This window comes from Tachypleus tridentatus, chromosome 6 (genome assembly GCF_004210375.1).
Source record: "Tachypleus tridentatus isolate NWPU-2018 chromosome 6, ASM421037v1, whole genome shotgun sequence".
NCBI classification, from domain to species: Eukaryota; Metazoa; Arthropoda; class Merostomata; order Xiphosura; family Limulidae; genus Tachypleus; species Tachypleus tridentatus.
The window spans coordinates 121,470,169-121,482,759 of NC_134830.1; the positions used below are offsets into that span (position 1 = coordinate 121,470,169).

General features: G+C 36.0%; 1 protein-coding gene across 2 annotated transcripts in view; it reads right to left on the reverse strand.

Annotated features, from left to right (window-relative positions):
• The window catches only part of LOC143253478 (protein Wnt-16-like), an 88,080-nt gene that overhangs the window by 68,567 nt on the left and 6,922 nt on the right, over positions 1–12,591 (reverse strand). Inside the window, exon 3 of one of the 2 annotated variants that reach the window (XR_013029651.1) lies at positions 1,072–1,257. The exons of the other annotated variant lie outside the window; for it this stretch is intronic. The gene's annotated coding sequence lies outside the window, so the exon portion shown is untranslated. Of the gene's footprint in view, positions 1–1,071; positions 1,258–12,591 lie in introns of those variants that run through there. 2 annotated transcript variants of the gene reach the window in all.

Sequence of the window (12,591 nt, forward strand, 5' to 3'; positions counted from 1 at the left end):
CCTAAAAAAGAAGGCACTTTTACATCAGTATTACGTTTTCCATACATCGCTTGTTATTTCAATTTGATCAACAAGTAATAAATAACATCGACCATAATCTGTTGAATATGTTTGTGAATCGACTACTACTAATAATAAATTCATTATTTTGTAATCATTAAAGACAAATGCTTAGTAACAAATGGGTTAAGTTTTCCTTTTTAAAAATCTATAATTTCTTTTCAAAATTAGAAAAAATTAAAACCGTTTTCTTACTAAAATTTAATATGCTATATAATATTTTTTTCATTTGTATTTGGTGGCGCTTTGAGCTTTTATCTTAAAATCTCCTATACTCCTGGCTACTAGTATTTGTACACAGTTCACGAATAATGTTTTCACGGCCCGGCATGGCCAAGCGTGTTAAGGCGTTCGACTCGTAATCCGAGGGTCGCGGGTTCGAATTCCGGTTGCACCAAACATGCCTGCCCTTTCAGCCGTGGGGGCGTTATAATGTGACGGTCAATCCCACTATTCGTTGATAAAATAGTAGCCCAAGAGTTGGCGGTGGGTAGAGATGACTAGTTGCCTTCCCTCTAGTCTTACACTGCTAAATTAGGGACGTCTAGCGTAGATAGCCCTCGAGTAGCTTTGCGCGAAATTAAAAAATAAACAAATAATGTTTTCACTTTTAACAAAAGTTACTTTCTAACGGTTCTACGACTATCCTACAAGTAAACTTACTTGTACAATTTCACGGCTAATAGGTCTAGTAACTGAATAGCTAACACTAATCTGAATACGTCACTAACTTCTAAAGCACTAAACGAAACTAAAACTAAATATTTCACTAGATAAATGGGATTCTAACACTAAGTAACTGCTTACTCGTATTTACAAATGTGTTCTTCCTTCTCGATATTTCGCAAAATATCTCGATCATTACATCATCGTTATTAGCCGATCCCTCTATCTGACGTTTAAAATATTGATGCAAAAATAGTGATTATATGAAAGGGAATAAATAATAAAATATAAAATATTATCAACAATCGTCGTGTTTAGATCAAAGTCGAACAAAATCATCAAATTTTTAAAGTCATTTATTTGAAGACAACGAGAGTTATATTAAATTTCGATGAATAATTCACAAATAACTTCACATAGTAAAATATTTCAATTACAGCTAGAATCAGGTTAAGTCTGTAACGGTCGTTATTTACCATTAGGGTTGGAAGCAGGTTAAGTCCAATTCTGACGCACGTGGTTGGTTGTAAACTGAAAAAAAAAACCAAAAAAACGCTCAGCATGAAACATTCAGCCATCGTGTATAGCTTGTAATATTGTAAAGATATTCTAATACACTAATTAAAGACGCATAATGTAGATGAAGAAAACAGTTTTCCAACAAACTAAGATAATTAGAACAAAGAATAATAGCAGCCATGTTGGAAAACGCCTATTACATCATGCATGTAAGTATTGGGTCCCCAAAATAAGAAATATACTAATTAACATTTTTGTTAGACACGTGTTTTCCTTTCTTATTTTGTTGCAAATGTGAAATTCACGCCCTTATCTGTAGTGTCAACAAGTGCCATCTGGATATTATTTGTACGATGAACGTACAATCATCGCGACAGAGAGAAATACAGAAGATGTGTTTTCTTACAGCAAAGCCACGTGGAGACTAACACAAAAGATACATTTCTGTAATAAATTTACAGTTTGGGTCATTGAATCACACGAGTTAGATAATAACATAATAGATATATTCGTGAAACAAATTTACAGTGTGGGTCATTGAATCAGACGAGTTAGATAATAACATATCAGATATATTCATGTAATATATTTACAGTTTGAGTCATTGAGGCAGACGACTTAGATAATAACATAAAACACAAAAGATATACTCAATAATAACATAAAACATAAAAGGAAGTTGGTCATTCTAGAAACTATTAAACAACAACAGAATTTTCGCAGAAACATTCAGACCAAGTTTATTGAGCTAGAAATAGAACGTAAAAAAATATAATGGAGATTATGTGTATAAAGCAATTTTAAACTTGAAAACAAGTGTAATGTACCTGCGACAGACTGAATTACCTAATATTCTTTTCTACTCGGATGAGAACCAGTTAGGTTAGAAATTCCGAATAGCTTGTGGCCATATTTCTGGTTACTCAAACAACAGTCTGCCTGCGAGGTAAGCCTTACAAGAGCCAAACTGTCTCGCGCTGTTAGGTCAAAGTTGAACAAACATATTCTCCTCTAACAAAATAAGCAAACAGAATAAAATATGTTTTTGTTTCAGAGTCCTAATTACCTTGTCATGTAAATGACAAATGTGAAACGTATAATAACAATAATGTATATAATAAGAAAACCAAGCACTCAAGAATGGAAACCTGAAAACAAATGAACAGTAACTTGTGGATTGCATTCTATCTGACATATTCAGAATTCCCAAATGATAAAAAAGGAAAAATATCCCACAATTTCGCGCTATTTTCTCACGTATTTCAATATCCTAGAATATTTTTGTTTGTCGATTAAACATGATATGACGCTTATTAAAGGAGAATTTTAGACAGAATTGGGTAAAAAGACATTTAACGAAATTCATTTAAATCTACCACCATATTCTTTGTGCGGCCATCCAGAACGTTCTTGATACAATATGACTAAAGTCAGGGTGCGCAAGAGAAAAGATGAATACCAAATATATAGTCTATGAGGTTAATTTGGTATCATAAACAGCGAAAACAGACAGATGATGAATCAATACACTGTAATCATTATGGGTTTTATTCACTTCGTACAACTAAGAACTTACAGTTAATGTGTTATACATTACTGGGTTTCGTTTACTTCTAGAATCTAACACGAATGATAGCTTATGGGTAGAGACCCCAAGATTCAGGCCCGATGATTCCTGAATTAGAACTGCTGACAAGAAGGAAGGTAGCCAACCAGCAGCAATGACACTGTTACCCAACAATGACTGTCACTTTTATAACTTGTATAGAGATTAAAATTTGGAGCTTGTTCAACATCATCGTGCGATCTCGATTGTTTGTTTGTTTTTGAATTTCGCACAAAGCTACTCGAGGGCTATCTGTGCTAGCCGTCCCTAATTTAGTAGTGTAAGACTAGAGGGAAGGCAGCTAGTCATCACCACCCACCGCCAACTCTTAGGCTACTCTTTTACCAACGAATAGTGGGATTGACCGTCACATTATAACGTCCTCACGGCTGGGTGGGCGTGCATGTTTGGCGCGACTCGGGCGCGAACCCGCGACCCTCAGATTACGAAGCGCACGCCTTAACGCGCTAGGCCATGCCGGGCCCTTGTGCGATCTCGAACTATATACTTTCGGATCAGTAGTCTAGTAAGCTGAACAAAATGTTTTAGTTCTGATATATATAATAATTCCGTTTGGATTGAGACCCGGCATGGCCAAGCGTGTTAAGGCGTGCGACTCGTAATCTGAGGGTCGCGGGTTCGCATCCCGGTCGCGCCAAACACGCTCGCCCTTTCAGCCGTTGGGACGTTATAATGTGACGGTCAATCCCACTATTCGTTGGTAAAAGAGTAGCCCAAGAGTTGGCGGTGGGTGGTGATAACTAGCTGCCTTTTCTCTAGTCTTACACTGCTAAATTAGGGACGGCTAGCACAGATAGCCCTCGAGTAGCTTTGTGCAAAATTCAAAAAAACAAACAAACAAACCATTTGGATTAGAAACTCTTTGAAAACAAAACCTTCTGTTTTGTCACATTCCTCATCGTTGGTTGAATTACGAACAACCTATGGTTAATAAAATTAAAAGGTTAAAAAAAATTAAAGACATATAAGCATACGCCCATCCATATACAAGAAGATCCCTTACGAAGCGAGGTCCAAATATTGTCAGGTGGTCAGAGCGCTTAACTCGCAATTGGAGCGTCGCGGGTTCAAATTCCATCCACCGTGGAAGCGTTATAATGTTACGGTCAATCCCACTATTCGTTGGTAAAGAGTAGCCCAAGAGTTGGCGGTGGGTGGTGATAACTAGCTGCCTTTTCTCTAGTCTTACACTGCTAAATTAGGGACGGCTAGCGCACATAGCTCTCATGTAGCGTTGCGCGAAATTCCGAATTCAACGAACCATTATTTAGCAGATAGATCCAAAGAATACAGGATACATTCATAGAGCTGTGCATCTATATAATAAGCCAATGATAGTTTTGAATGAACCGTTCGCGTAGCGAAAGATGTTTTAAATAAGACATACTTCTAAATCAGGCTTAAGATTTTAATCTAATAGCCCCTTTGTTTTTCTTGTTGCCCTTTTCACCCAGTGTGAAATACACGTTCCACGTCTGCCAGTCTATGATATCAACACGTTGCTTTTAATTGGATGTAAACTGTGATGTTAAATTTACGTACATTGTTTGACGTTATTGAAGGTTACTAACAACAAATTAATATACAGTCTCTACAATCAACGTTATTATTCACAGAAAACTACCGAAGTTTACTGCGATTTCTGAAACAGACAAAGAACACAAGTTTATCGACATCTGGAATGACTTCATAAACCTAGCTCTGTTCTTCAGGATCTTTAAGAGCTTCAATGAAACATGTTGTAATCTTCCATAAAGACTCATTAAGCTGAATATTACACAATGAGTTATCTAAATGCTTCCCACCAGGGGTAGAAAAACACAGTATTAATCGTCGTAAGCATGCAGACCTGCCGCCATGCCTTTGAGGAGGGGTACTTATATAATGAAACAGAACCACGTACTTTATGTTATATAAGTTGAAAGAACCAGATTCTTTGCTTTATATAGATACTGAAATGTTTTATAGACAGTTGAAGTTTAAAAAACCACGTTTTATGTGTTTTATAGACAGCTGAAGTTTAAAGAATCACGTTATACAGTTCATGGCTATCATGTGAATACTATCCAGGATAAATTTTTTTCTTGTTGAAGCATGTATTGCTCTAATTTTCTGACGATGTGAAAAAGAAAACTGTAATATGACATCTAAATAACCCACAGCGGTGTTAAGTAACTGATAACCTGATTTACTGACCACATAACAATCAATACAACACAGATAATAACGAGACTTTACGATATATAACATCACACCATGTAACACAAATTTTGTTCCTGGATAGAATGTGTTATTTCTTAATTGTGTACATTGTAAAAGTGCAAAAAATGGCCATTGTTCCCTTCAAACTTTGCTTTTATGACCTGGATAATGAAATTTGGAAATTAACCTATTTTCTATGTAAAAACGGGCAAATTTGCACATTTTCATTTACATAAGGTCTGAATAAAACAATATATGAATCAAGATTTACATGTATTTATACTAAAGTTACACAAAAATGTTTAGAAGTGAGCAGTTTTTCGAGATTTACGACTGCAATGTAAACCACTTTCACGTGTCAGCTCCCAACTACAGTCTCCCATCGTGTTTTCATTATACGCTCCCAGATCACAAAAGCAAAGTTTGAAGATAAAAATAGATCTTTTCCATTTACTTTAGGCATAAGCAATTGGAAAATAACACTTTTTGCCCAAGAACAAGAAAAATTAAAAATTTTGCTACATCGTGTTATATAACATAACTATAACTATTTTTCATAATAATTATTAAAAGCACGGTCATACCAAGAAAACATCTACGAAACGGACGTTTCGGAATGTTCTGAAGTTCCATCGTCAGCGTTAATATCTCACAACAAAAATTAGTTCATAATGTTCGATCTACAGAGAACAGCATTGCCATTGAATGAGTTTTTCTGTTCAATTGGAAGTTTAGAAAAACCAGATTTAAATGGTTGCATAACTACACATTTCCAGAGTACAAATATAATAAACCACAACGTGTTAAACTTTTCCAAATTTTCTCTAACATTCAGAAAACAGTGACATAAGCCCTACCAACCATACCCAGATGACAATTCTTACAGACTTATATAACAACTTTTAGAAAAACATATCAAAAATATTTGTTTGTCGATTGTTTTATGTAAAAGTTTTTTGAGAAATATGCTAGAAATTTAGAAACTAGTATATAGGATACAAGTATTTATGTTGAAGGAATAAGTTCACCCTACGCCTTTAGTGTTTTCGCTTATGGGTAAAATGACGTGTAATTCGGTTTAACTTCTGAACATACTTTTAGACTTTTTTGAAAGTGTTTAAATTATCCACTTATGTGAAGCTATTTAATTTATACTGATATATGTTCATAACTGTAAGATTACAATGAAAGTTTTAAATTTGGTTTTTGAAATGGTTGGTAGGTAATTATACATTAGGGAAACATTTGGTGAAATTATTAATGGATTTTTTCCCATAAAAACCAAGAATAATTGCCTTAAGAACTAAACAAGTGTTAGTTGTTTCGATCAAACTAACCTAAAATAGTTTTATTTGAATTAGTGTATCATGTGTATACGAATGAATATATCATTTCCCTGAACAAAGTTTAACACACTTCTTCGATTATTACATCTGTGGTTAAACTACGCAATGTGCGGATCAAGGATTCGTTCTACGTCATCGAACATGCTCACACTTCCAGCAGTGGGGTTGTTAGAACGTAACAGTTAGTGGTGGGTGGTATTGACGAGCTGCATTTCCTTTATTCTAAAACTACTAAATTAGGGGCGGCTAGCGCAGATAACCCTCGAGAGGTTTTGTGCGAAATTCAACAAATATATCTTTACAATAACTTCAATGCAATTGTAATAATTGGTAGATTTCAAGTATAGATGCTTTTAAAGAAGTCGACAACATCGTTGGTGCTGAGAAAGAGTCCCAATTACTAACTAGATTCTTGAAAAGGAAAAAAAAATGTTGTGTAGGGTGAAATGCAGGTTTCGGATGTGGTTTGAAGGCAGCCGGAAATTATGGTATTTCTTGGGAAATTACCTTTCTAAAGGAAACGAAAGACGTAAAACAATACAATTAATGAACTGCAGGTGGTGTCCTTTACAGTTTTTTGTTGTTTTTTCTTATTATTATTAACTTCGAGCTCCCCCCCAGCAGTAAATCTCTCAACCTTGTGAAGGTCACCTGTCTCAACTTATTTGAAATTCCAGGTACGCTTTTAAATGACCCAAGTAATAAAGGCCGAAGATAATATCTTATATATCTATTCTTTAGTCGGATTAAGGATGTCAGAAATTATCAACAGAAACGAGTATATCGATTTTATGTGATGTTTTTAGTACTTAAAACATCTGTATAAAAATGGATTTAATAACTGAATTCTGGAAAACAATAATTTAGTGTATTCAAGGTGATCAGCGGTCATTTGGAAAATACACAATCTTTTGTAGATCTATTTTTTGTTTCTAAGAAATGAAAATTAGATATTAATAAAGTTTAAATTTCTGAAGGGCAAAAATACGTGGTCATTAGTTGATGTGAATTTTGATAAGCTCATGAAGAGATAATAAACGATCTTTTTTCTGAATAAAAAAAGGTACTGCTGGTGACGAGAGGTGAAAAGAATTTTATACAGACTATAATGACCTATGTTCGAATTTTACAGCCATTGTTCCTTGTAGATCCTTTGCCAATGATCATCAATAGATATAAAATGTTTCAAAACGTAAATACTTATCTATCTATCTATCTATCTATCAGGTCATCCCGTAAGTAATGTCCTTTTTAAGGACAGGTTAAATATAAATGCATATATCTTGACTAAATGAAGTCATACAAGTTACATGGAATGATTTGATAGCATTAAGTGTAACCCAGTTCACTTCTTTACTAATTTTTGTTTTATTTAGTTTAGAAACTTCAGTTATCATAGACGTGTCAGAGGAGCACATCAGGCATATAATGTTTTACGTGTTCAGAAAAGGGAAAACTTCTACCGAAGCTATGTGAAGCATTCAAAAGATGTGCAGCAACGACATTTTGGATGTGAGGAAGTGTCAGGAATAGTTCAATAAGTTTAGAACTAGTGGCTGCAGTTTGATAGATGCAGCTCGCACTGTTGAGTTTGATAATGACCTGTTTCTAGCAACACTTGAGAAGGATTGTGCTGTAACTGTTGAACAATTAACCAAGAAACTCGATTCATCTCTTTCCACTGTCCATTAACATTTACAACAACTTGGGAAAGTTTCAAAGTTGGGAAAATGGATACCACATGAGTTGTCAGCTGGTAATCTGAGACAACGAGTAGACATCTGCATATCTCTTCACTCACCTGAGCTTCAAGCTTCGTTTATGAACCGACAAGAATCGGAAATGAGAAACTGGTACTCTATTAAAACGTTAAGCGACAGTGTGTTAGTGCAGGAGAGCCACCTACACCACAACAAAAAGTGAACCTGCACTGTACGAAAGTTTTGCTTAATGTTTGGTGGGATAAAGGTGGTGTAATACACTGAGTTGTTGCAACCAAACCAGACAACTACTGCTGAGAGATACTGTCAGCATCTGGATATACTGAACATTACACTATAAAAGAGACCTGCTTTGGTGAATCAGAAATAAGTTGTTTTCCACATGACAATGCACGTCCTCACACCACTAGGATCACTTCCAGAAAAACTGAAAAGCTTGCCTGAGAGAAACTACCCCATCCTTCTTATTCTCCTGATTTTACTTCTTCAGATTACCATCTTTTCAGAAGCTTTCAACATCAGTTGAACAAAAAATAGTTTACTTCTATGAACGAGTTAAAAAATAACCTTTGTACCTTTTTTGTCTCAAAACCACCTGATTTTTATAAGCATGGTATTGAAACTCTCGAGATGTTGGCAGACTGTTATTGAAAGTGATGGAAAATACATAATTGAATAAAGTTGTATTTTTAGTTCTTTTTTTGAGATAACGTCATAAAACATCACTTTAAGATAGGGTACTTTCTGGTAATGGGAAAACGCCAAGTTTACGCAATTATAACACCGAAATCCAGGGTTCGATACCCTAGGGCAAACATAGTAGATAGCTCAAAATGGCCTTGCTCATAAACAGGTATAGGTCCGTTATTTAAAACCACTACTCAAATTTCAATGTCGTATCTCAGACTTAAACGATGAACCATGCCGCGACTTGAAATATAGATATGTAACTTAAGTGTTTCCAACCACACTCATATTCAGAGGTTAAATTATATCGAGTTAAGTAGTTTGTTCATAAACTCGCTACGATTCAGTGACTTAATTAAATCAAGTTGAATAGGATGTGTATAGATCCCCCACGATGAAATTCTGGGGTTCGATTAAATCGAGATAAATACGGAACTCAAAAAATTAAAATAAACCAATTTAAAGGATCAAATTTAACCGATATATTTGCTTGTGTTTTTTGTTTTGTTTTTAATTTCGCGCAAAGCTACCTCAGGACTATCTACGTTTGCTGTCCCTAACATAGCAGTATAAGCTGATTGGTTGGTTGGTTTGGTGTTTTATAGCGCAAAACAACGAGGCTATCTGCGCCAAACATCTGGTGAAAAGTTAAAATTAAAGTAAAATTATTAAAATCCATAAAAGGAAATCAAGGTAAAACAAAACAAAGCTTAATTTCTGAATTAAAAACATAAATATAATTAAATCTAATTTTTACATCTAGTTTACAACAGTAAGAGAAAAACTATAGTAATACAAAGTTGTAAAGGATTTTCTGTAGCACAATTGTAATTATCATCGCTAGCCAGGAGGACTAAGAGGTAAGTTCAAAAACCACCTTTAGTTACCTGAAGTTGGCCTTTCCAGTCCTGGTTTCGAGTTATTTCACATTACATTCATTTTATAATTTCAAATCAAACTAGATGCACTTTGATTATTAAAACGGAATCACATTAAAAAGGTCTAATGTACACATTAAAAATTTAAATAGCGTTAAAAAGATTAATGGCCTTTACAAAACTAAAAACATTTCCAAGGTGGACAGTGTCACCATCACCAATAACACTGTCTAACGTTATGGATAAACCTTGGAACAGAACATGTTTAAAATGGTGCCGTCGTTGAGTGTCGTAACGACAGCAAGACAGTAAAATGTGGCTTATTGTGACCTGAGTGTTACACAGACTACACACTAGTGCATCAGTCCCAGAGAAAAGAAGACGATGGCTTAAAAAACTGTGACCAATGCGTAGTCTAGTTAGAACAACTTCCTCTTTCCAACCCTTACGGAAGCAAGACGGCCAAAGTACAATATAGGGTTTTATTTGGAAAAGCTTGTTTTTACGTTGCTCACTCCAGATCGACTGCCAACTGGCACGGAGCCGAGCCTTGAATACAGGACCATAGTCCATGCATGGAACAGGCACAGCAGTGATAGTGTCAGAAGAGACAGATTTAGCTGCGGTGTCGGCGAGCTCGTTCTCGCGAATTACAACGTGGCCCGTTATCCAGAAAAACTGGATAGAAGTAGATGTTAAAGAGAAATGGGCAAGTCGGTTTTCAATATCGGCAAAAATCGATAAGAACTAACGTGAAGCGACTTCAGGGCCAGTAGAGAACGAAGCGAAACAGTATAAATTGTTTGTTTGTTTGTTTTTTTAATTTCTCATAAAGCTACTCGAGGGCTATCTGTGCTAGCCGTCCCTAATTTAGCAGTGTAAGACTAGAGGGAAAGCAGCTAGTCATCACCACCCACCGCCAACTCTTGGGCTACTCTTTTACCAACGAATAGTGGGATTGACCGTAACATTATAACGCCCCCACGGCTGGGAGGGCGAGCATGTTTGGAGCGACGCGGGCGCGAACCCGCGACCCTCGGATTACGAGTCGCACGCCTTACGCGCTTGGCCATGCCAGGCCCAACAGTATAAATAGTGCAGTTTGAGTACTGCTTAGCTTCTAGGCAGGGGCGTAGATTTTGTACACCCGATGGGGGAGGGATGATTTTTGCAACCACTTATTTGGACTGTTCAATTTGCAAATTGGTAATCTCTGATTACGTGAACCTGAAACTGTAAACATGCAGTCACAGAGTAATCTTGTTGCCACGATACTTCAAGGTTTCCATGTAGGTTTGTATAAGTGAGATGTTGTGAACAGTTTTCAAAATGTTAATAGAATAAAAACAAATGTGTTACAAATCAACTGCCACATGAATTTATTCCTGCACACTGCACAGTATAAAAGATTACCATTATACTTGACAATGTTACTAATAACTTTCATTGCATGAATTATGTTTTCAAATATTAATAAAATTAATAATTACCCTTGATAAGTTTATATCTACTGAAAAACTGTTCATGTTGTTTTATAAAAATAATTAAAATGTCTTTGCGAATTCTTGAAAATTACACATCATTACAATGTAGCACATAATTATTCATACTTTTCGTTGAAGTAAGATTCATTTAGTCCTCTAGTCTACATATTCCCAAACGTAGACCTCCTTTGTGATGATCTGTTTATGACTTCTTTCATGAGCTCTTCTATATTTATCTTGTCGACCTCATCTTTGTGAGTGTAACAAACTGCCACATGGTTGAGGCGGCACTATGACATAGTCTACCAACCGTCTCAATGCAGAAAAGCTGCCTTCACATTCGCAGCTGGATACTGGACATACAATAAAAATTTTCATGAGAAGAAACACTTCACTGAAAATCTGCTGGCTTGTTTCATGCATTTTACAGTAAGCAATCTTTGCACCTTTCAGAGATACTGCTTTTGTTGTTCCTTTGAACATGGGCAACTGAAACTCGCGCCGTTGTGCAGAAATTTCTGGATAGAAGTTTATAACCGAGTTGTCAATCTTGCCAGATGTGATCATGTTCTCAAGTGCCAGATATTGCCTCAAGTCGTTGTTGTCTGCATTGAATCTAGTAGTCAGATGTTTTATGATTGTGTCCACAAATTCAAAATATTGGCTTCTGTAGTAATCTCTAGCTGTTGCAGAATGGTGTGCTGAGCGATCACAGGTGATGGCGAATGCGTGGTAGTTCAATAGGCATCAGATCTAGGGAAGTTACCTTTTTTCAGCTTCATGAAATATCTTGTTGTAATTTTCCTCTGTTCGCAATACCCGAAGTTGCTCAACTGTCATTACAGATGCTTCAATCATGCCAGATACTGTCGCTGATTTTGCTTGAAATGCACGGTTTAGTTACTCTAATGCAGCTAATGGATGCTGAGCCATCAACAATCCTGAAACTGTCTTTCCTTTGTCAAATCTGTCCAGCAGACCTCGTGCTTTCACTGCTACATCTGACTTTTCATTTGCTAATTCAGACAAAGAATCAACAGTGTCACTGTAGTGATCATTAGCACATGTAATTGTAGATAGACGGCACAACCAGCGTGTTGGACACAGTGAGCGGATGTACTTAACTGGACCATTGTGGCTGTATGACGAAACAATATTTTCAAAGATTGTCTTGTATTTGCCTGATCTCTGAAGCAAGACACCAAGTTCATGTACTCACTGGATAGAATCTCAAACACATTCACAAGCTTCAACTGCATGTTGCATTATTAAATTAGCCTTGTGTGCTCTGCAGTGAAAAAACAAAGCTGACGGTTCCTTCTTTTTTATTTTTGCCTTATATACACTTTACGCACCACTCATGTTAGCGGCTCCATAAGTTTGTGCTCTTAATCCTGACAG